Here is a 26791-nt window from a genome sequence, read left to right as displayed (position 1 = left end):
GCAGCTATACGCCATCTTCATTGGCTAAGAGTGGAGAGCAGGATCAAATTTAAAGCCTTATGTATTGCCTATAAGGCCATTCATCATACTGGCCCGAAGTATCTAAATGAGGCATTTCAGGTGTATACCCCTATAAGGAACTTAAGATCAGCAGCTAGTTGTCTACTATCTGTTCCCCGAACAAGAACTACCACCTGGGGTGACAGACGATTCCTGGTAGCAACTCCCAGATTGTGGAATTCACTCCCCTCACATATCAAAACCGCCCCAACTCTTATTTGCTTCCGTAAGGCCTTGAAGACTTGGCTCTTCAATCAATATGTTTGTGTGCTGATCACTGTATCCTAAAGTATCTTACTGCGCCTAGACACCCTAGGGTATTAGCTGCGCATTAAAAATCCCATAAATAAATAAATGCATGCATTGCCTTGTTCTCCCTTAACAGATTTATGATGGTCGTCTGCCAAGATTGAGCGTTGTCCATGTGTAAAGTTTATCTTTGTCAAACCTTTCCCTCAAATACCCTTCCCAACCATCCATCAAACCCTAACCCTTTTCACCTGGGCTGTGTAATTTATATTGAGGTGTGACTAGATTTACACCAATTATTGATCACAAACTTGCTGGGGCGGATGTGGTGAAAGCAATACTACTCAAGGCGGGGCAAGGATCATCTTCTGCTCTAGGTATATATAGCCCACCCAGGCAACATATAGATTAGATTGCCCACCCTTGATCGGAATGCGCTATTCAATTTTTTTTCCAGAGGGACATAATCCATCATAATTATTAATCGCCGGCATCAATTTATCAGACTTCTAGCACTAAAGGTTACGCTTTTCCACTTCATAGGTCGAGTCAACTTCAGTTTATAACTTTTACTAGGCTATTCCTGCCACCATTATTCACTTTAGCATTGCCTATCATCATCAGGGTTTTTTGTTTGGCAGTCTTCTTCTTGTGTACTGTACTTTGACTACTCGTTCCCTAGTCTCCCTCAAGTGACTTACTGCCTCATTTTCTTTTCAACTGTCTACGACTGCTACCACCACCTACTATGGCATCTTGGGAAACTAACCCAACCAAAGGTAATAGAGTATACTGAGTAGGCTCGATTCTCAGTATGAGGAGTGATGACTTACTACTACCACTATTGGGTGCAAAACCTCTTTGTTAAATTACCCTCACATACTCTAGTAGGTTCATGCTTCATCATCGGGTCACCCTGGCTCCAAAAGGCCAGGGCGGGTTCAACTGTTTTCCAGGGAGTTCTTGTAAGAGAAGGCCAGGCGAGTTAAATATTAAAAAACACCATCTATTCCAGGTATCCCTTTAATATGAAGAGATAGCAGTTATTTAAAAGAGAAGTAAGGGTATTCCCAGGATACAATGGTCCTATGCCCCTATATTTGCCAAAATGTTTCAGCCAGCGTATGACCTTATGGGTCCACGGCTTTCATCAGGGCACAAGTAAATGTGAATATCATGCAACTACCATATGTATATACTTATCCTAGGGGAGGCCTTCTCATTTTAAATTGTCCGACCTGAAAGGAGATAAAACACAGTGCATCACACCAATTACATGACTCATATTAAAACAGAACCTAACATTATACTTCAAATATGCGCAGTGTCTCATTATTGGGGTGCGCTGTATAGTTTACCAGATATAGACCATTTGTTCAAAAGTATCCTCTATTAGTAACGTGCAGAACGTTTAGATTACCCGGATGTAGCATCCTAGGACCAATAGGTTCTCTGAGTCTTACAGTACCATTACTAGGCAATCCACAAAATATATAAAGGGAGAGGGAAAGCTCAGCGGAAAATCAGGAGAAAGCAAGCTACAGACATACTAATACAGAGTCAGAGGCAGTTTGATTTGATGTAAAAAAAAACAGATACTAGAACAATGTTAGTAGGTAATGGAGCAAAAACAAGAATTTAGAGATAGATCGAAGAGGATATGGGAAACGCTAAAATTAGGTAATGGAAATATTAGAGCGGTAAAAGTTAGGGAAATATTAATATAACACCAGGAGATCTTACTGGGGCCTGAAGAGCCATCTGTGGCTGAGACCACTTCTTGCTGTCCCTGGGAGGTCCCTCCGTCTCCCGCACCCACCTCAGTAGACCCAGTCTTCTTCTTCTTGCCGCTGGATGCTGATCATGTAAGACATATTTAAAGAGACAAAAAATTATTTGTGCTATATTTGTAAATATTAAGTAATTGCTCTAAAATGTTTTTCAGACAGGAAACAGCAATTGCTAAAACATTGACCTATTCTAAATCAGATCGACTAGTAGTAGACTAGTATCACAGTCGCGGACCATCCTATCTTTATTATTCCACTGTTTCATTCCAATTCCTGAATCCTAAACATACCCAGCCCGTCTATTCCAGACTTTGGAATGAATGGCAAAAAAGTTATATTTGCTTCGAAGTTCCAATCTCATTTGCAATCATCTCTCAGTCTTAACTCCAACCCCCTTTGACGGGCCAAATACTAATTCTGCACTTATTCTTCTTAAATGCATAGATGGATGCATGCATATTGCTCACACCAAATTGGTTGGTTGCTAGCAATCACTCACTATAAGAACCAATAAAGGTTCTACTAGGACTGAAGTCATGTGAGAGGATGTGTGACCCAGGCAGCTCAATTGCCTAATAATGCTAACTAAGTAACTACTACCACTATTTTAGTGACAGAATAGCCTGACAGAACAAAGGAAAGAACTGGAGTCTTTTCTATCTGCATTACCTAACCAAATTCTCTAACCTCTCTTACATAATCAGCCCAAGTGAACGCAAAGTTGCAAACAAGTACAATTAGTAGCACTGAACACCTGTCTGGAAGGATAACAATCACATAATATAATATTTTAAGCATGAGTTACCTGCATGTAAGCAGCAGCAGTATTCTTGTTATTTGGGAAAAAAATAATATTCGCAATAACATGGAACAGAAGAACCCAATAGTAATATAATTATCTACTCTCCAAGCCCCAGGACCTCAACACCTACCAGTCAAAAACGCACAAAAACACAAAAAGTAAAAAAAATACAAAATATACACTCAGGAATAAAGAGGGATAGATAATACATTTTAAAAAATCAGAAAAAAGTTTTTAGAAACAAAGAATTGAAAAAATATAGGTAGGATAGAAAAACAGGCCCTGAACCATAGCAAACATGAAAAACAAGATAGCCGCTCCCATCGGCGACGGTGTGGTGAAGTTCGGGTGATATTTCTTGCGAATACGCAATATGCATTCCCGAACATCAAAAACGCATTGCGAATGGGCCGAACAAGCAATTGCGCACGCTTGTGGAACTCCGCATAGCTCGTAGAGTTTTATTTGCATTTTTGCAGAATTTTGCTTTGCGTCGCTACGCGAGCTCCGCCCAGGCTTATCAAAAACCTTTACATTATCACACCTTTATCTCTAAGACCAGATAAAAAGTTGACTGATTCAGGACTTAGAAACCCCATAGTGCAAGGAACTAAATAAAAATTTGACACAATTGTAAGGATAATAAATAAAGGATTTCATTAAGTCGTGAAAAGAGAAAAAAGGAACACTGCACTAAACAATTAGAGACATATTTAATATCTTCCATAAATTAACAAATCTTAAAGCCTTACAAATCATCCTCGAAAATCTGAAACAACAATGTGATCAACAATTTCAAAACAGGAATGACATAGCCAGAAACATATTCTGTTCTGCTATAAACTGATAAAACCATCAATAATCCAATCTTTATTGCCAATTTTCAACGTTCTAAATTCAAAAGAATTGAAGTAGTAGTATACTTATTAAACCAATTCCAAAATAGGAATGATTATGAATTGTTTACAGCATCCACTGTCACAATAGTCCTTCAAAAACATCAGCTGACACAGCATACCGCAGTCAAATTTAGAACCTACCTTCCCAAGTTTTGGAATATGGACCGGAATAAATGGAGTCAAATAGCCTTGCTCACAATCAACAATCATAGCCAGAAATCCTATTCTGTTTCACTATAAACTGATAAAACCATCAATAATCCAATCTTTGTTGTCCCTTTTCACTTTTCTAATTCCAAAAGAATGGAAAATAGTAGTTTGGTCAACACAAACATTAAATATGCTGTCAGCAATTAGCATCTGTCAAAGACATGTGTGCAATCCTCCCCACTGATACAACCAACATGCTTAACGGCTGTGTCTTCCTGAGCAATGTTCTGAATTGTTTACAACACCCACTGTCACACTAGTCCTTAAAAAACATCAGCTGACACAGCAAATCTCAATCAAATACAGAACCTACCTTCCAAAAGTTTGGAGAAGAAAATCTTTAAACAAAGATTGGATCAAATGGAGTCAAATGGAGTCAAATACCCAGCTTCACAATCAACAGTCATGCTGTCTACCTGCTAGAGTAACTGAATCAGCAATCATGAACATTCAGGAGGAAAGTCCTGAAAGGAATTAGGCAATAATTATTTTGTTTGAGCTCTCTTTTTTTTGTTAAAACACTAAGGGCCATATCTATCAACATACTGATTTGCGATTCTCAAATAGAGATTTTTTTAGAAATCGCTATTTGAGAATTGCAAATAGGGATGTATGTAAAATATCGCAATTTTTTTGCGATTTCTTAATATTCCTTAATTGCGATTAGCAAATTGTGAATCACAATTAAGGAATACTTTCCCATTCATTGCTATGGGCCTGGAGGCCCATAGGAATGAATGGGAAGTTATTCTCAATTTGCGATTCGCAATTTGAGAATCGAAAATTGAGAATAATTTCAAGGGTGTCATAAGGACACCCTGATGTGAGGTTCTGTGGTTTTCGGGACCGGACTCAAATTTGGTTTACGTCATCCGAAGACGCCATTTTATGTTGCCCTCACATAGGCTTAGGTGGTAAACGAACGAACGAAGTTGCATGGGCCTCGTTGTTCATGTAAGCATTAAGAGGCCCTTTTCGATTTGCGAGTGAACTGCAAAGATGCTGACCCCGTCACCTGAAACTGACCCTTTGCAAAGCCAGTTTTCTCTAGCTGATCGTTGTCTAAATTCCCAATCAATGTTCATGATATCGTTAACTTTTAGTGTTCTTGCACATATCTTAACCTACTCCACATCTGAATTGATTCTTTCCTTATGACTTTTCATTACATGGGTAGTGTTTTTCAATTATGGGTTTGTCCGGCTTGTGGTAATCGAATTTGGGACAGTCCTAATAATTAACTCAGGGTTGGTACAATGTAAAGTGAGCTTTTTGGAATGTAATAATGTATGTAAAATGTATTCTATTGGTCAGAATTTGCCGCAGTGGGTGTGCATTTGTAAGTGATCGAAAGTTGCATAAAAAGTGATGTCTTGCTCTACGAAAGTTGAGCAGTCTCCTGAGTCGTACACCGTGTTGTATTGCTTGGTTTACTGTTACTAGCTGCAGCTAATACATTTGATCTCTGACGCCACCTAGAAGTATTCCGTGTCTCTGTATGCCAAAACAGGTGGAACTCGAAGACTTCGGGTGTGTCCCTGGCACCACTGGGTTCTAAGAAAACCCGGTTCTTCAGTTGGCGCCCACGTGGGGAGACTTCAGCGGTACCGGTCCAAACCCGAGGATCGTGAGGAGCCACGTAAGGAAATTCTGGAGGAAGGCCGCCACTTCATCGACCCCTGTATGTCGACGTGGACGGAAAGTCTTTACTGCGAGGCCTCCTGCTTTCCGACGGCTACGAAGGACTGCTGCCCTGACTGTCACCCTGTTTTGGACCCTTGATTGATCCTTTGTAGAGCGAGACGATAGACGGTCTTCTGGTGGCGTGACAGATACTTTGGTTAAGTAAAAGTGGGTCGCTCCAACGACTATGTTTTGGTTCTTGGTTTTGATTTGGATGTTGCAATAACCGTAGCCGAGGGGCTCGTATATTTATGAGTGTATCGATAGTTGATAACCCCTTGAAGTTTGAAGCTAGATTAGTGAGCTATAAGATGCCTGGTCTTAGCAAAATTAGGAAATGGTTTAGTTGTGGTTGCAACAGGGATGCCCGATTGGAGGATTCGTGTCCGATACCTCCGGTTGGAACTCCGACTTATTAGCTCTATTCAAAACACGGAGTGGGTCCTATTACTTATAATGAAGTATGGGTCCGCTACACTAGGAAGGATGGTGTTCTACGATGGCCCCAACATGGTAGTTTCGAATTGAATATTTTAGATAATCTGGAAGTTGCGCTATTTAAGAAGAAAGCCCGGCGGCAATGTTTGACTCTTTCCGCCTCTGGCGAAAGGAAGCCAAACAGCGAGAAATTAAGCAAGCAAAAAGAGATAGGAAAGATAAGAATATGTCAGTACTACAAGCTGCTAGGCAGTTTAAGACAGATGAGGAAGATCGAGTGAGTGAAGTTTCAGATAGACAACGTTGCATGGCCATAGATAAATGTTATCCGGCCTTCCCGTCTTCTCCTCCGAAAGTGATGGAAGACCCTGAAAAAGATCCTTTGATCTCTCATTTACTGAGATCGCCACCCCCTTATGTGCAGGGTGTTACTGCGCCTCCATTGCCCCCGGTTGTTCCACCCTTTGTTGTTCAACCTCCTGCTGTTGTTCAGCCACCCGGTGCTCCACAGATGGTTTTGCCTCCTACTTCCCAACCCACTCTAGGGTGGCAAGCTTTGCTTCCAACTTTGCCTCAAACTCCTTTGCCTTCTGCTTCTGCATCTCAGACTCCTACTGCTCTTGTTCCTACTTTGTCTCAAGATTTTAATTTTCCTGTGTTTACGCCTACTTCTTCTCCTTCTGCTCGAAAACGAATGACGGAAACTGTTGTTAATCTATTTTCTCCATTGTTTGGGCCACTGAGTATGACCCCTGTTTCGGAACGTAAGCAGAGTCGTAGTCAGCTTCCTAGTTCAGTAGAGCGGGCGGTGTTGGATTTATTGGCTCGTAGATGAATTTTGAATGCTTCCAGGTATAATTTGCCAGCAGTTATGGATGTTTTCTTTCAGTGGGAACCGCCTAAACAGAGGTATGTTTTTGATGTAATGTGTGCTTTTCTGCGGCAGGAATGGGAAGATAATGAGTTGGGTCCGATACCGCAGGAAGTGCTTGATGTTCAGTCAGAGTTTGCTAAAGGGACGATAGTGGAATCTGATGTTACTGATGCCGTAGATACGATACTTGCCTTCAGGACTAGACTACCGTCTCAGAAATTGTACGAACCTGATCCCTCTGTTAGGAGAAAAGTAAAGCAGTATCCTATGAGAGAGGTTCCTCCTGTATGGAGAGACGCAGTTCAGGCTGATGCCGCTCATGGTATTGTGGCCGCTCCGGCCCATTTTCAGTGAGTGTGGGTACATGTTCCATGGAAGAGAGCAGAGGTCTTGGCTCTTAAGCAGACCTTACCTGACCCCCGTAAGAATCCTGCTGGTTATTACAAGGAGTTGTCCCAGACAGTTGAAGCATGTATTATGAATTTAGCTGACATAGATATGTTGATGGGTAATGTAGTTCCTCAACCTTTGTGGGCGAAGATTCGTCATGAGAATCATGCGGCAGAATTAGGTGATACATGGGCTAATATTGTTGCCGGAGATGGTCGACAGGTTGGAGGTGCCACACCTGAGCCTTTAGTTGCAGAATTATCTGGTAAAATTATTAATTTATTGAAAACTATGATGCCTGCTTTGCGAGTGAATTAAAGTAAAGTAAAGTCCACATTTGTAAAGCGCACAATCACCCGTAAGGGTCTCTAGGCGCTGGGGGGCCTTCGGGAAGATTAAGCGAGCTATTGCCCAGAGTCACATGGTGCTGGGCTAACCTGCCGCCGGAGTCGGGGATCGAACCGTGGTCCCCAGATTCCAGCGTCAGTCGCCCTGGCCGCGGCGCCACACCTCTTCCACAAGTCAGCAGCATGCAAGCAAAAGAAAGACAAGAGTGTGTCTGATTTCTTCACAAGGTTTGAAGAAACGTTTATCGATCATAGTGGTCAGGACATGAGTACGGAAGGTGGTCAAAGGTTGTTTGTGGACAAATTTGTCTTTAATTTGCTTCACGAGATTTCCAATAAGTTAAAGGACTCTGAGAGTTCATGGGCTGTTTCTTCGTCGGCCCAGATATTGGCTACTGCCCAATATTATGAGAATAGGGATAAAGATGAGAAGGATAAAGTAGAGAAGAAGACTAGAGATTTAAAGACGAAAGTTCTTTTACAGCAAGCTTATCCTCCTCGTCAGAATCAGCCTCAGTTTCAGCAACCTCCACAGTTTCAGAGATTGTTATAGAAGCCTGAGCCTTATGTTCCGCGATTCTTTCCTGGACCTAATCAGTGTGCTTATTGTAGAGAAGAAGGTCATTACAAGAATAATTGCCCAGCTCTGTAACAACGTGCGAATGGCGTACCTGGTCAGAGAGGTCGTGGTGGTTTCCAGCAAGCTCCTAGAGGTAGGGGACATGGTGTGTTACCCCAGAATGAGCGTTCCTCTTCCCTTCAGAATTCTGTGAATTATTTTGATAGACAGAATGTTCCGAGTGGTCAGTCTGCACAGTACTATGTTGACGATTATTATGTCGAGAGTGAGAGTGCTGGTTATAATGATAGTTAGGACAGCCATGGGCAAAGAGAGGGAGTAGTGTCAGTTCCAATAGATCAGAGTGGACCTTATGTTGAAGTGACTACATCAGGTGTGGTACAATCTTTTCTTTTGGATACTGGTGCGACGAAGAGTTCTATGCACTCTAAACTTCCTGGCGGACCTTTGTCTGGCTTGACCAATGTTTCCGTAGGATTTTCAGGCGCCCCAGTTTGTAACCCGATTTCTAATCCTTTGCCCCTTTCTATTGGCCCTTGTAAATTGGAAAGTCCTCTTATTCTAACGACTGGTTGTAATGAGAATCTGTTGGGTTTGGACTTGCTGAAAAGATTGTATGCGACATTACATTGCTCTCCTTCGGGAGTACATCTTACCTTGGGTAAGAAAGTGATTTCTCCGATGTATTTGTCTAAAGATTGTCTTCCACTGGAATTGCGTTCTCTTCCTGATACACTTTGGGCTACAGGTCCCAATGATGTTGGTTTCTTGCAGATTCCACCTTATGTTGTCACCCTCAAATCGAATGCTAGGCTACCTCGTATCCCACAGTATAAAATATCTAGTGATGGCTAGAGAGCTCTTTTGGCGATTATTTATGATTTGGTTGAGAAGGGTGTAGTTGAAGAAACGAGAGGTAATGTGTGTAACAGTCCTGTTTTGCCTGTCCTTAAGCGTACTGATGCTTCTCAGCCACCTGTGTATCGGTTTGTGATCGATCTCCGGGAAGTGAATAAGATAGTGGTGCCACAGTTTCCTGTTGTCCCGGATATCACTGCTTTGTTGAGTCTGATTCCTGCTTCGGCAGCCTGGTTTTCTGTTATTGACCTAAAGAATGCTTTCTTTAGCATTCCGATTGCTGAGGAGAGTAGGGATATTTTTGGCTTCTCTTTAGGAGGACGAAGCGTCCGGTTTAAGAGAGCTCCCCAAGGTTATTGTGAAAGTCCCTCCATCTATAGTCAGGCGTTGAAAACTCAGCTTGATAGTTTTGTGTTGCCTACTGGTGCTACTCTTATCCAATACGTTGATGATCTGTTGGTTGCCGCTGATGACGAAGAGATTTGTAAAGAGGCTACTCTTTCTTTGTTGCGACATTTGTCTGACCTTCATCATAAAGTGTCACCTTCGAAGTTACAGTATTGCCGACAAGAAGTAACCTACTTAGGTCATCTCTTGTCGAAGGAGGGAAGAAGGTTGACCCCAGAACGAATTCAAGCGATTGCGGAAATGAGTGTGCCATCCACACTGAGAGAAGTGCACGCTTTCTTAGGTATCACCTCGTATTGTAGACAATGGATCCCTAATTTTTCCCTGATAGCGAAACCTCTGTTGGCGCTGACTCCTAAAGATACTCCGCATCCTCTCCCTTGGTCTGATGAGTGTCAGAAAAGTTTTTCTGAATTACGTGATGCATTGTGTTCGGCTCCGGTATTGGGTACTCCTGACTACAGTAAACCTTTCACGTTGTATGTACACGAGAAAGAAGGTTGTGCATTGTCAGTTTGACGCAACAATTCGGAGACAAGCAACGCCCATGTGCGTATTTTTCAGCGACGTTAGATCCGGTAGCTAAAGCGTTGCCGAGCTGTTTGAGAGCTACAGAGGCAGCGGCTGTTTCTATCCAACAGTATGCTGGTTTGGTATTGGATAATACGTTGATTGTGATGGTCCCACATGCAGTGGATATCTTATTGAACAGGACCAAGACACAGCACCTTACTAGTGCACGTCTGTCAGGTTATGAGCTGACTCTTTTAGCTAGCCATGTACACATCAAAAGATGTAGTGTATTGAATACAGCTACGTTGTTGCCGATTTCTGTAGAGTCAGATGCTCAAGAACAGCATGATTGTTTTCTTCGAACAGAGGAAGAAACAAAGGCTAAAGTTGATCTAAAGGATACTCCTCTTGAGAATGTTGATGGTACCTTATGGGTAGATGGTTCGTGTTTTAAGCTTCTGAATGGTGAAACGACTGCAGCATATGCTGTCACAATTTTACATACAGTTGTTGAAACAGCGCGCATAGTACAGAATTCAGCTCAAGCAGCAGAGCTAATAGCATTTACACGAGCGTGTGTGTTGTCAGAGGGAAAGCAAGTGAATGTTTATACTGATAGTCAGTATGCGTTTGGTGTTGCCCATAGTTTTGGACGTTTGTGGAGAGAAAGAGGATTCTTTACTTCCCATGGCACGAAAATTCAGCATGGGCAGTTAGTGAATGAGCTTTTGGAATCTCTTACTCTCCCAAAGCAGATTGCGATTGTGAAGTGTAGTGCGCATAAGAAAGTTGTGGATGATGTAGGTCGAGGGAATGCGTTTGCGGATAAAGTTGCGAAGGAAACGGCGAGAGACATGATGAGCGGTATGTATATGGCAGGCCCTGCAAGATGGGTTGTGGAAAGTGGAATGTGTGAAGACACAATAGAAAGTGTGAAAATGATTCAGGCTGAAGCTACGGAAAAAGAAGTGAATGTGTGGAGAGAAACTACGGGTATGTTGGATCCGACGGGTTGTTGGGTTGAGTTGTCAGAACACCAGCGATGGTTGTTGCCTGATGCGTATGTGCTCCCAGTGGTTACTATGGCTCACGGAATGGCTCATATCAGTTCGAAACGGCTATGCAAGTTGTTGGCTCCAGTATGGCAGAATGCTGGAATTCCGAAATGTGCTGAGAATGTTGTGAAGCATTGTATGATTTGTCTGAAGTATAATCCTGGCAAGGGAACTCCAACTCCAGCTGGTCATTTTGCTCCTACGACGTATCCATTTGAAGTGATACAGTTAGATTACATACACATGGAGAGATGCAACAATCTGAAGTATGTACTTGTGGTTGTTTGTGCCTTTTCCAGATGGATAGAGGCCTACCCCCTAAAGGATAATACTGCCTTGTCAACAGCCAAGGTTTTGCTCAAGGAGTATTTAACTAGGTATGGTTTGCCGAGAATTGTATGGTCGGACAATGGGAGTGAATTTGTGGGTCGAGTCATGAAGAAAGTGTGTGTTGGATTGGGAATAAATCAGAAATTCCATGCTGCGAATCACCCCCAGTCAGCAGGTCTTGTCGAATGCTATAACGGCACTTTAAAACTGAAACTAGCTAAGATTCAAGCGAGCACTGGTCTTACATGGCCGGATGCCTTGCCGTTGGCTCTTTTGTCAACAAGGACGACAGTGCATTCTCGTGTGGGACTTAGCCCATACGAAATAGTTTTTGGTCGACCAGCGAATGTTTGGGGTGTGCCTCATCCTAAGAAGTACAGTGACATCGAGTACCCTATGTTGGTGGATTACTTACATGACTTGACTGCTAAATTACGTGTTCTCCACCAACAGGTCTATGACACTTTGCCGACAGCTACTGCACATCCAGGCCATACGATTCAACCTGGAAACTACGTGCAAGAATTTGGAGCCGAGATGGACTGGTCCCTATTTGGCATTGCTGGTCACTAGAACTGCTGTTAGAGTAGCTGGTAAAAAGAATTGGGTGCATGCCACCCATACGAAAAAAGTTCCGTTGCCCTTACCGTATGATAAGTGGGTGAGGGATGGAATAGCTGACTCCGAATGTGAAAGGGTTCCTAGATTTGTACCTTTTAGTGATGCACATTTGACATGGACTCAGTCAGAACCCGAGGATGATGATGTTCTGCAAGCTGCTGTGCCTTTGCCTTTGAGACTCGACACGACGAATCCGGAACTCCTCTTCAAGGATCAGACTGTGCCTGGCAAAGAGCGTTACAATCTGAGATCAAAAAAGGACATTTGAAATGGACAAATAAAATTGAATTTTTTTAGGTAGTGAATTGCTCCTTGTCAGCTCAAGAGACTTTTTTACTTTTTCCTTTTTTGAGTCACCATCCGGAATCAGCTGCAGGGTCGCGGTACAGCCTTAAGGGGTGAGCCGCGTATTGACACAAGGTCTGTGGTTCAGGGTCGTTAGTACGATCATGACGCACACTTAAGTGAAGAAGGTAATAGCCGTGAGCAGCACGTTAGAGGATGGAGTCTTTTGAGTCTAACAAGGGTGTTAAAAGAGTCGATTTCAGAGCGAAAATGTGTACATTGGTTCGCAACAAATGTTTTTTAATACTGTGTTTTCTAATGCTTTTGAATATTACGTTGGTTTGTGTGGGTTGGATTATCTATGTTTCACAACAGACGCTTGAATCTACCTCCCAACCTACTCTTTCTTTTTCTACTGTTTCCCCACATGAGTTTCATACGTTGCCTGAACATGAACAGACACGAAGATTAGAATTTGTGAACAATTCGTTTATACAGATGTTGCATCAGCATCAGCTAGTTGTAAATACCTCAAATTGTTTGGTGTGTGGTCTTATGCCACATACGACTGATAAGGGAATGCCATATTTGATTTTGCCTTTTTCGCCTAATGGGTCAGTATGGGCACTCCAGTCAATGTTTATCTATGCAAATGAAGCATCTCCTGTACGTTCTGTCAAAGATAATGTGAATAATAATGCTCTGATTCAGGGAATAGTAGATATGGTCAGAGATATTGATGCATATAATGCTATCCCTAAAGATGAGGTATGAGCATATGTTGGTTCGAACAAGACGAGATATAGCATTCATTTGACAGAGAAAGAGAGACAGAAAAGGTCTCCTCCTATTTGGATTGCACCCCACCGAGGTCATTTTTGTCTTCAAGGTAATGGTCAGAATCCGAGAGCTCAGCTTGGTAAGAGTGTGTGTGTTCACACCTATGTCTATACATCCCAGAAATCTCCACCGTTCTTGCCAGCTAAAGGCACGTATTTTGTTTGTCACGACAGAGCATATACATGGTTGCCTTCTGATTTTTCAGGCACATGTTATGTGGCATTTTTTCTCCCCCCTACATACACAGCTGCTTTCAATTACCATAAGACAAGATATGGTAGAGGTGTTATCGATGCGAAAGACACTGTCGCACAAGAGGTTGGAGACTTCTTTAAGGGTTTCCTACCCTTTTGGGGACCTATGGCTAATGGTAGGACTATTCGTCAGCTTACGAGAGTGGTCGAAGCCACTATAAATGAGACTGCAGGTGCCCTTAGCAATATTACAGCTGAGCTTCAAGCGGATCGCCTTATGACATTACAGAACCGCTTTGCTTTAGATATTATACTTGCAGATAGAGGTGGAGTATGTAAATGGATCGGGTCTAGTTGCTGCGTTTTCATAACAGATAACGCCCCGACAGTGTACCAAGCCATCTTGAGGTTACATAAGTCTGCTGAGTCTATACATGTAGACGAAGGGAACTGGTCGTTGATAGGATGGTTTGGGGAAATGCTGTCCAAATGGGGATGGAAGATTCTGATGTTCCTTGGTATGGCTTTAGCGATTCTTTTCTTGTGTTGCTTATGCATCCAGTGTGGTCCCGCCATTTGTGGCCTTTGTGCTACGATCTGTGTGAGAAGACCTGTCCCGAGAGAAATGAAGGATAATAAGATGATGTTACAGCAACACCTTAATGACCTGATGAGAATAGATATATACCTGGATTCAGATTGACGTGAGTCTAGGTTATTGCCTACGTAATGGCAAAAGTAGGGTCTGAGTTTCCGTGGTTTTTGGGACCGGACTCCATTTTGTTTGCGTCGTCGAAGACGCCATTTTATGTTGCCCTCACGTAGGCTTAGGTGGTAAACGAACGAACGAAGTTGCATGGGCCTCGTTGTTCATGTAAGCATTAACAGGCCCTTTTCGATTTGCGAGTGAACTGCAAAGATGCTGACCCCGTCACCTGAAACTGACCCTTTGCGAAGCCAGTTTTCTCTAGCTGATCGTTGTCTAAATTCCCAATCAATGTTCAGGATATCGTTAACTTTTAGTGTTCTTGCACATATCTTATCCTACTCCACATCTGAATTGTTTCTTTCCTTACGACTTTTCATTACATGGGTAGTGCTTTTCAATTATGGGTTTGTTCGGCTTGTGGTAATCGAATTTGGGACAGTCCTAATAATTAACTTATGGGTTGGTACAATGTAAAGTGAGCTTTTTGGAATGCAATAATGTATGTGAAATGTATTCTATTGGTCAAAATTTGCCGCAGTGGGTGTGCATTTGTAAGTGATTGAAAGTTGCATAAAAAGTGATGTCTCCTGAGTCGTACACCGTGTTGTATTGTTTGGTTCACTGTTACTAGCTGCACTAATAAATTTGATCTCTGACGCCACTTAGAAGTATTCCGTGTCTCTGTATGCCAAAACAGGTGGATCTCGAAGACTTCGGGTGTGTCCCTGGCCCCGCTGGGTTCTAAGAAAAGCTGGTTCTTCAGATGCACCCCTGAAATTTACATGTGTGCGCATATGCCGCACATACATGCCCTCAGGGCATGTATGTGCGCCATATGGCACCTTTACAAATGCCAAAAGGTGCATTTGTGAAAGAAATCGCAATTTATCACCAACTTCAAGTTGGTGGTAATTTGCGATTTCTTAATGAGAAATCGCACAACTTGAGCGCTTCTTACATTGCATTTAAGGAATCGCAAAATTTGCGATTCCTTAAATGCAATCGCAAAATAAGGAATCGCTAATTTTGCGATTCCTTATTTTGCCTTAATACATACCATTTGGCAAAATTGCATTCACAAATGCCGAAATTCTGCGAATTTCGGCGTTTGTCAATGCAATTTTGCTTGATACATATGGCCCTAAAAGATTGAACGGACATTTCAAATAGTGCCATGAACTGAATCCAACCATTTCTACACGACCACATTGCAAAAGGTTAGGAAGGGATTGTTTGAATCTTCCATTTATTTGATCACTCAAGACTCCCCGTTGTTCTTTGACTTTGCAGCACATATATGACACCTTACCCCATTTAATTTTTCAATACCAACAGATATAGCAGGGGTATGTTGATAATTCTGAAGCCAAATTCCACACTGAAAGATAATGAGCAAATTGAATATATACCCAAAGAGTGTTTTCTATGTGATTCTTCCTCAATTATGAACACAAATAATGGCTCATACTCATTCATACATTTAAAGCATACAACCAATAAGCCTTGTTTTTAGTAAAAATTATATCTCCTCCTTTATTTTACAAAACAGATTATGCCAATCGTTGATAAAAACACTTCTTGAACACATATTAATATCCCATTCATTTACAAACACAATAGTTCCTATTTATAATTAATTTCTCCTCCAAGGGACAATCCTTAGTTTTTATCAAGTGTAGAGGTTAGTTCAACAACTTTGGAGTAGACATTTCACACATTAGATTATATTGATCTGTGTGAAGTGTCATTTTACATATATATTTTTTTATTTATTTACCCCATGATGAAGCATGTCACCACTAGGGTGAGTGAGGGTTCTTTTAGGAAATAGGTTTTCCTACTTTCCAGTCCTTTGACTGCACGTGTTTATTTAGTCTAGTTACACTTTGTTTTTCTTATAAATAGGGACAATGTCACTTGCGAATTCACAGCATTAGGCTCTCTTTTTTGTTGTAAATTGCTAATTAAGGGGTTAAAGAGTAGCCCGATATACCCTTTCTCTCTGGTTGTATATACACATTTTACATATATTCCCAAAGAAACATATCATGAGAAAGTATTTTCAAACACACACACTGATTGTCTATCAAAGGAGAAACTAATTAGAAAACTAAGGGGCATATTATCAAGGACCGGTGTTAAAATTATTGCCGTTTTATTGGCAGGAAACTGCCGATAAAACGGCGATAATGGGCTTGATAATACGTCCTTGTTAATTCCCATAGAAGCCCATGTAAACACCAGAACATGGGCTTCTATGGGAATTAACAAGGGCGTATTATCAAGCCCATTATCGCTGTTTTATCAGCAGTTTCCTGCCGATAAAACGGCGATAATTTTAACACCGGTCCTTGATAATATGCCCCTAATATCCTTTAAAACAATTATCATATTATTCAAAAACAAATGTCGACACAGTGTTGCAGTGGACTGGAGTTAGTTGCACTATACTCTAAAACACTTACCACAACATTTGGAGCACCATATAGCCTCCCATACTATGTGAGCACTTCGTCCACCAAGACCTCCAGGTCCTCGGTGGTGAAGGGACGGGCCTGGATCTTCTCAGTCCTAGACATCACTGGGTCCAGGCCACATGAGCAGCAGCAGTTGGTGGTGAGGGGTGTCAGGCAGCAGCAGTTAGTGGTGAGGGGTGTCAGGCAGCAGGCTCTGGAGACAGGAGCAGCAGTTGTGGTGAGGGGTGAGGGGTGTCAGACAGCAGTGTCTGGAAGCTGTGGAAATGTGAGGCTCTCTCCCACACATATATAGCCCCCTGGGTCAGTTTGAGGGGTTCTAAGCTGCTGCTATTGGTGTTCCAGGTCAGCCTTTTTCAAATGCATCCAATGACCGGCACCGCGGTGAAGGAGCACACCTACTGCGATTTTCAAAATTGCATTAGTCTACCCCAATTGTGGTTTCCATTGGCTGTAAGGGCATGGGCATTGGTGGTGACACACCGCAGGGGCCAGGCGGTCGCTACCACGATCATGCATTTTTCAAATGCATCCAATGACCGGCTCTGCGGTGGCGGAGCACGCCTATAGCTATTTTCAAAATTGCACTAGTCTACCTCGATTGCGGTTCCCATTGGTTGTAAGGGCTTGGGCATTGGCGGTGACACACCGCAGGGGCCAGGCAGTAGCTTCCGTGATATGGGTGCCATACATTGTTAAGAATGACCGTGATTTGGGTGGTGAAGCATGCCAACCACCATTTGACCATGGGTATATTCCTATCACTACCGCAAGTGTGGCTTTGGCATTGGCAGTGATACATCGCAGGGGCCAGGCAGTAGCTACCGCGATATGGATGCCATACATTGCTAAGAATGACCGTGATTCGGGAGGTGGAGCATGCCAACCGCCCTTTGGCAATACATATATCACTATAACTACCGCAATTGTGGCTTGAGCATTGGCCGTGACACACGGCAGGGGCCAGGCGGTCGTAACCGTGATATGGTGGGCAAACATGACTATGAATGACCATGATTTGGGTGGCGGAGCACTTTGACAGCACCTGTGGACACATCATGCTGTGTCAATGGCATCATCACGCATAAGGAACTTCTATTCTTGAACAACTCACACCCTCGAACACAGGTAATTTATGTCCTCCCTAAGATCCACAAGGACAGTACCAACCCCACAGGGTGCCTGATAGTCTCCGGTTGTGGGTCCACACTCAAGCCACTGGGAAAATACATCAATGCTGTGATCAAGGAATTTGTTCCCTACACTGAAACATACATTCGGGACAGCATGACCTCATCAAAACCATATAGGACCTGCCCTTTGACATCAACACGGTACTCATGGTGGGGCTCGACACCAACATCCCCCATTATGAGGGTCTCTCAGTCATTGAGGATATGTGGAACGAAAATCCGGTTCTTCCCCCTTTCTGCAGCATTAGACATAGTTATATATTTGGTAGTATGATGTACCTATATATCCTTTCATATAGTATATATATGGGCATTTACTTGTGTATTTCCTTTCAGTTAAGTAGGAGCATTTTAGCATTTCCCTTTGTTTAGTGAACTAGTCAGAAAACAATGTAGACACCATTTTTTTGGCCATGTCCTATTCTGAGCTGTAGTCACGTGTTCTTTCTGCTCAGCCGACTGGGTCCCATTATTTGAGTTACTGAGAGCAGCTGTAAGTCTTTCTCTTCTCCTGGGACTCAAGGTCGCATCTTGCTTTAGGGTGCGATAAGCACATTCCTGAAGGCTCCGTGCCTACACTCCCAAGCTCCAAGATGAAAGGGAGTCACCCTTCCTGACCTCCCCAGTAATGAATAGCAAGCTTTGAACTAATCATGTGTGCCATATATGGTCCTTCCTTAAGGCCCCCTGAATCAACTTGTATTTTTCCATGTACGGTGACTTCATGTGTTGAACTAAAAGTATATCTGTCTGGTTTTGACTGTAAGCCAGCAGTCTTCCCTGCGCACCGGATGGGTGAGGACAGCGAGGCTCCTCTATAGAGTATTTTGTTTAATGAATGGTTGAACCTTCTTCACTGCCAACTGACTGGTTATTTGGTAATTGGTATTGGCGCTATTGGTAGGGTTAGCTCCATAGATTATTTTTGTAATACAACAGATATGCTTGAAACCAGGCCACAGCCTACCATTATTCCTACCTCCTTTATCATGGACCTCTTACGTATCGCCCTGGAGAATAACTATTTCCTCTATCAAGACACTTTCTACCTACAAATCAAAGGTGTTTCTATGGGCGCCTGCTTTGCTCCCAACTTTGCTATGCTTTTTGTATACAATTTAGGAATGACACACATACAACCCCCCATCAATACACACCACACATAGATCCGTCTCTGGTGAAGATACATATACAATATCCTACTGTTGTGGGCAGGCCACTCTGATAATTTGAACAGCTTTGTAGAATGGCTTAACAATTCCCAACCTCACCTCAAGTTTACCATGGACTGCAAAACCGATGACTTACCCTTCCTATATGTCACTATCCACGCAGAAGATGGTAAGATTGGCACAACACTATTCCGTAAACCCACGGAACGTAACACACTATTACACTACTCCAGATACCTCCCTTGAGGCCTCAGGGATGGTTTACCCTATGGCCAATTTTTTGCGTATCCGCGGGAATTTCAAGTGTCGCAAAGACGATTTTATGGAGTCAGACATCCTCCAGAACAAGCTGATCTCTAGGGGGTATCCCACACGTCTCATGAAATGTGCCCGCAAGAGGGTTTGGTACTGCCATCGTGATGATCTTCTGATACCCCAACTTAAGAAAACGAACACTCGCATTCCATTTGTGACCAAGTTCAGCCCCAGCAGTAACCAAGTCAAAAAGATCATCACCCGCAACTGGCCTATCTTGCCGTCAAAAGGGCTTTTCCTCGAACCCCCACTGTTCTCTTACCAACATGAACAGAATCTTACCAACCATCTTGTACATGCCATTACATGGCAGACTTAATCCACCCAACAAGACTCTATCACCGCCGCTTGGAGTTTACTGCCCCTGATCGGACACTACAGGTTCCAATCCTGTATTGTCTGTGATCTCACTTCCAATACAAAGGAATTCAAGATTAACAACGAGACCTACCCCCTCAAAACCTTCACGACTTGCAAATCCCAGAATGTGAGACCTGGTGTACATTGGTCAGACCACCCAAATGATTAAGCAAAGGATAATACAACATAAAAGCAGAATCCACTGCAGGGTTCTGACCGCACCTCTAGTATCACACTACATTGCAAAGAACCACACTGAACTGTCAATGTCGTGGCAAGTGGTTGAACAACCATCACTACCCATCAGAGGCGGCAATCTACAGAGCCTACTGAACCGCAGGGAATGTTAATGGATCACACTCTGCAATTCAGTCAATCAGGGGTTAAACACGCTTGACAAATGGAACAGTACTATACAAGTGTGACACCTCCACTTATCACGCTTGATTGTCCCTGGTTCCCAGCTTTGACCCCCCAACTGCACGAGATGGCCATCGCGGAAACACCCAAGACAGGCAGTCTTCCTCCATTCTGCTGCTACTTGTGACACCATGGCCATCAGCCCACCTACTACCTGATCCTTGAGCCAGAACCTCCTCCTCCTTTCCCTCCCTTTTTCCAACAATTATATGTTTCTCTCATACAGGCCTGCTTCGCCACCTTCCCAGGTCTGGTAAATTCACACCTGTCATTCTGCGTCTTCCGTCTAATGGCAATGACCGTAATAATGCATATTGTCAATGCACTTTTGTCCCTATTGAATATTCTGCATCCAATCATATTGCTAAAAAAATGTTTTAATGTGCTTCAATGTACCTTTGTCCATATCGAACTGTATGCATATAAATATAAATATATAAATATGTAATTATTTTGCTTAAAATGTTTCTAAATATGCCACCACAATCTAGGACCCTTTCCACTACAAAACAGCCGTTTGTGTCCTTTACTCATCGCGTGACCCCTCTATGCATTTTCAGAGTACCCCCCGCTCTGACCGAAAGTCTTTCTTCCATTACAACCATTCCGAAGCGCATCACCACATTCCCTGCCCCTCCCTCCTGACCCGTACCACCCCCTCCTCCTTGGCCATGCCCCTGCCCGATACTTTACACACCGCCACTTCCCCACAACACTACCTTCATACTGGGCGAGACTGCAGTTGACTTGGAACACTCGGCAGCCAGCCGACAGCCCCCAGATTCACTTGTCGGCACGCACAATCTCAAATTAAGGCAAACCCAAAACTATGTTGCCCTAACCTTGCTCCTCGCTCACAGAGCTCGCCGCACTGGCTCCATTACAACCATGCCCTTTTCCCCCGCTCCAGGTACCTGCTCCGGGACCCTGGCAGTGGATCGGTGTTCCGACCCTGCCCCTAACTTCTTCTAACTTCTCCTTGACCCGACTGGAGTTACACAGTGGATCGGGGCTCTGACCCTGCACCTCTGCCTACCATCGGTTTGGTCCCCTCATACATTATGTGAGTTGGCTCGACTCCAGTGCCTTGCTCCCCTCCCCAGCTCCTACTCCTGCTTGTCCCAACTTCCTTTTTTCTCACTCCTCAGGACTGCAGATTCAAGATCTCCCGATCAGCCCTGCATAGTACATGACTACCCAGCTTGCTACTATTTTTCTACATGTAAGCTTCTCCCCCAGATTTCCCCTTCTTCCCCCCTGACCCCGCTGACCAGCCTTTCACTCTCCTTAGTCCTTTGCCACCCCTGGACTTTCCTCCCCTCCCCTCCACATCCTAACACCGCGCCACGTCCACCTTGCCCTGTTCTCCCTGCACCTTTCAAACCACGACACAGCCCTCCACCACCCTGGTAGCTCCAACACCGCGTTGCTTCCCCTTCCCCCAACACCACCACCGCACACAAACTCTTATTCTTGGGTCATTATCTCACTCACGGTCCCCCTCACTCAGGACTCCTGTCTGCCCCCATGCACAACACAAACCAGCACCTCTCCCCCTGTTTACCCCCACCCTCTTGGTACCCTCCGATCCTCCGCCCTTGTTCCCCCCTCCTGCTCGCTCTTCACACCCCTCACTTCCTCCCACCCCCTGCGTCACCCCTTCTCTTCCCCCCAAAGGCCAAGCATTCAGTCTCACCACACCACGCCCCAAGCCACTCCGTGTTTCATTCTTACCTACTTCCCCAGGCCACCCCGCCCTAAGGCACACTGCGCTATCTCCGCTCTTTCCTCCTCCCTGGCTGCGACCCTCATTTCTCCCTCTTCTCTCCTACACAGCACGTTCCAAAATTGGCAACCCGGTCCTGATGATGATCCTGACTTGATAGGATCAAAACGCCGTCAACCCAGCATACAGCGCAACTCACAGCGCACTCTCAACTTTGGTTCACAAACGACTATCTGCTCTCCATTCATTGATGACGAGCCATTGCTTTTATATATATTGCTCTTCACCTTGTCACTTTGGGTCATTCACTGTGTTTTTCCACCTGTCACTCGCGCCATCACTCTTTGTTTCATGAGCACCAAGTGCACAAAGCCCCCTTGGATTGCCACCACATTTTATGCCAACAGTGCTGTTATAACTGCCCTGTATAAAATGTGAATTCAATATATGATGCTACGTGTACTTTTTCCAAAATTACATTGGGAGTCTCTCCTTCTTTTGCTACCTTGTAATGTCTTGTACATGCAAGTGTACTTACCTCCCTCAATGAATCCGGTTGAGATATTGTTGCCAAAACGTATCAATGGCAACAGCAGTGCACAGTGGCCACATGATTAATGGCACATGATTGTGCACACAATGTCAATGTAACATTTACCCCACTGATAACTACACATGCCATGTTTGTGTATATGATTTTAAAGCCTCCCATGCTCGTGACGGAACCGTTCCGTCACGAGCCTTGGGTGGGCTGTGCTGGTGACTGAATGGTTCCGTCACGGCCCACTCGCTGCGCCTGCGCGGTGTGAATTCTGCACCTGCGCTGACGTTCTAAAGAGCGGGCGGGGCCGTGACGGAACCGTTCCGTCACAAGCACAGCTCACCCGAGGGCCGTGATGGAGCGGTTCCGTCACGAGTACGGGAGCCCGGCGCGGCCCCGCCTCCCCCTTAGCGCTGCGGCAGAATAGCCGCCACAGCGAAGGGGTTAAACATTGGCATGAACTCCCTCACATGTCACTTGTGATATTGCTGGGCATGTACACAGAACAGTGTTGTGATGGACTCTACAATGGGTACACATGTTAATGTGGGAAAGGGCAGGGCAACTCACAGTGATGAATGTCTGACTAGCCATTGTGCATATTTGACTGTGTACTTGTCGGATATTTATGTGAGGTGTTAGCTAGCTGTGTGGAAAGTGAACAGGTGTACGGATGGTGTAGCTAAGGATGTCCCTACATGTAAGTTGTGCCATAAGCTGAACTGTGATGTTAGTCATTGTTTGCTTTGTGTCTGTCAACATGTAAGTTGTTGGACACATCTCCTGGTGGATTGCAGTGACTATTGTCCGCTTTAATCTCACCTAGGAGGAGGACAAATGTGCATCGTCCCTTCACAGAGCTGGCAGACATGAGGATGAGGAGGTCATATGGAAATTCCGTCTTCATCGAGCAACCCTACATGACCTATGTACTATGTTGTAGCCCCACCTGCAGCCTCGCAGGACATATCGGGTGCTTTCACACCAACGTCTAAGGTGATGGTGTGCCCTGCATTTTTTTGCTTCAGGATCTTTCCAGTACTCGGTGTCCAGCGCAGGTGGGATGTCACAACCTATGTTCAGGATGGTGCTACCTGAAGTCCTGTCTGCTATGATTATCTACAAGGACAGATATATCCATTTCCCCAGGAGGCATGAATTGGTGGCTGTAAAGGGAGATTTTTATGTACTTGGGCACATCCCCAATGTTTTTGCTGCCATTGACTGCACATATGTTGGCCTGGTTCCACCACAGACACGTGAGCACATCTACAGGAACAGTAAGCATTTCCATTTCATCAATGTGCAAGTAGTGTGCCAGGCGGATATGATCATCTTACACGTCTGTGCCAAATTCCCATGATCGGCCCATGACTCGTACATCATGCGTAACAGCATTTTGCCACAGATAATCTGCTTCCGGAGCATGCATGGATTGTGGGTGAGTACGAAGAGTCCGGTAGAGTGCTGTATGTGTGCGACATGTTTTCCTCTGCCACAGTTACATTACAAAGTTGCTCTGTGTTTCTCACACCTAGGTGTTTCAGCATATCCTAACCGTCCTTGGTTGCTGAGCCCACTGCAGAATTCTAGGACCTCAAGTGATGTCCGCTACAATGATGCCCATGGAAGGACACGTCGTGTGGTGGCGCATATCTTCGGTCTCCTGAAGTCCCATTTCCGTCGCTGGACAAGACCGGAAGTGCACTGATGTACTCGCCCAAGAAGGTTTGTCAGATTGTAGTTGTGTGCTGCATGCTCCACAACCTGGCCTTGAGCAAGGAAATCCCCCTGCTTTGGGATGCTGATGAGCAGCCTAGGCCCCTGCCTGCAAACCAACCCATGTCCAGTGACGCGGATAGTGGAGAGGAAGAAGGTGTTGACTAAGTATGGGCGAATTTTGCACATTTGCGGTCCGCGAATTCACGCGAAAAGGCAAAAAAATCCGCGAGTTCAGGGATTTTCCCGTCAACTCGAGGAATTTTTTGCCATTTGCACAAATGTGACCACGTGTGTCTGTAACTTTGCCACCGTGCCGAAAGGCACCGAGGTCCCTCAAGTGAGCTGTCCATCATAGTGAGGAAAGGGCGAGAAGACGTTGCATACCCTAGTGTGTGTGTGGCGGGGCCAAATGGGCGGGGCGTCCATGCAAGTTCACATGCCTCTTGTTTATAAAGGGTCAGTGACCGATCAGAGCAGCAGATGAGGAGAAAGCAGCCTCCTGGTCACTGGAAGTACACGGGGATTGCGCTCAAGAAACTCGTGGATGCAAAGACCTCCATCAAGGATTACATCTAATTTTAGGCTATAGATATGTGAAGGAAGCACACCTGCCTAGCCTCACCGTGCTCACCATGCTTGCTTTGTTTTCATATGGTCCTTGATGCTTTGCCCCCATGGCACTTACACATAGAATTCAGTGCTGTGCATGATTGTGCACAGGCTTTCTTCAACATGTGAATTGGTGAGTCACAATTTGGTTACTGTGACAGTTACATTTGCTTAGATATCTGCACACTGTAAGTGTCATTTGGATCAGTGTGAATTTTTGTGGGATGAGAGGGCTGGTGTTGTCAAATGGCACCATGCTTTTTGAGAGGAATGACTGGGTGCATGCACTGTCTACTTACCTGTTCTGTTGTCACATTTGGATGTAATTTGTGACTCATCTCTCTATGTGTGTTCTGGAGGGCTCCATCCTGCTCAGGGGTGGGACAAGAGAGCATAAGATGGCTACCTACCTTTTAGTTTGAAGTGTACAATACAATGGCTGACACATGCATCTGGGTGGGAGGGAGTGCTTCATCCTGCTTAGAGGTGGGTCAAGGGGCACTGTTGGGAGTTGTGCTGGTGTCACACACACACTCACTCCCTGTTAGGATGGCTACCTACCTGTTAGTTTGAAGTGTACAATGCAATGGCTGACATATGCATCTAGGTGGGAAGGAGTGCTCGATCCTACTCAGTTCCCATTCATCACCGGTTGCGATCGCAGTGGTCATAAACAGCGAAACGTACCACAGTCACATTGGGGATATCCTAATTTTCAGTGCGGTCTCTCCGCTGTCCTGGCAGCGGTTTGGTGTGTTTCCGCCATGAATGCGACTGCTGCGGATGGATTTTCGCCTGCTCTACCAGCTATGGGCGGTCTTTGGTGGCCTCTTTCCGCCACAGTCAGATTTTTGGGGGGGTTGATCCTAATTTTTTAGATGCGGGACCGGCGGGCGGTTGATTTCCGCTACCATGGCATTTGGGATGATTTTCCAACCACCAACCTAATAGACCCCTAAGTTTAATTAAAGAAAATTACACATAGCTTCCTCGACACGACACAGCTTCTAATCGCGTGCTTGTCCCCTCAGAAATAACCCAAAACAACAAAGATGTTTGGTTACATAATAAAAAAGACAGAAATTAATTTTAAACCATGTAATACAGTAATAAATGAATTACTTATATATTTTCTAAAAAATATTACAATATTTTAATTATATGTTAAAAAACATATGAATTTTTTCTACATTGTAAAATATATTAATAATTATTATAAAATATATTTATTATTACTTATATATTTGTATCATTTACATGCATTAAAAAATGGTCATTTGTTGTTCTAATGTTAAATAAAAACTTACCTCTTCAAAAACATGCTTATATAAAAATGAAACAATGTAATAATTAATATTATTAACATTTCATACCATAATGATATTAATTAAATAATATATTACATGTACAAAAATGGTTAACCAATTAAAATGTAAATATGTTTTGATTTAATTTGTATTATATTATATTGTTTAATTTTACCAAAATATGTATTTAATTATTTACTGTTAAACATACAAAAATAACTGGAAAATGATTTTGAAAAATTCATCTGTTGCAAAAATGTTGGCAGCAAAAATACCAAAAAATGTTTTCTGTTACAAAAGATAAATACCTGTATCCCAAAATGTAACAATGTTAAAAATATGTATGTTCAAAAGTATAATATATGTAAATAAACATATATCCAAAACACTTTGGGGCCTATTAGGATGGCAGGCGGATAGCCCCCGCCAGGCCGGCGGTAGCCACCACTGACCCGGCAGGGGCGATCTGCCCACCATCCATGGCTGATTGACCCCCCTCCATATTAGTATGGCTGTGGGGGTCCGCGGTAGACGGAAAGACCGTCCGCTGCTTTTCCGCTGGTTGACTTGTCGACCGGGCGGAAAAGGGGCATAATATGGTGGCGGTGTTAGCAAGACACCGCCATCTGTATTAGGATGGAAAGGCATGCAGTCTTTTGTGTTCGGGGCCCGTTGCGGGCTCCTGGGGTGTTGGGGGGGTGGGGGGTGCATTTGCATGCACAAGGTGGCAGGCACCGCGCAGTGACAGTCACATTGTACATGCACCTGCACAACATGCATTTTTCACATTGCGGTGGATGCTGCTTACTGCACCGCC

The sequence above is a fragment of the Lissotriton helveticus genome, chromosome 4_1, assembly GCF_964261635.1.
Source record: "Lissotriton helveticus chromosome 4_1, aLisHel1.1, whole genome shotgun sequence".
Classification (NCBI taxonomy): Eukaryota; Metazoa; Chordata; class Amphibia; order Caudata; family Salamandridae; genus Lissotriton; species Lissotriton helveticus.
The sequence above is the reverse complement of the archived record's forward strand: the minus strand, read 5'-3'. Positions refer to the sequence as shown.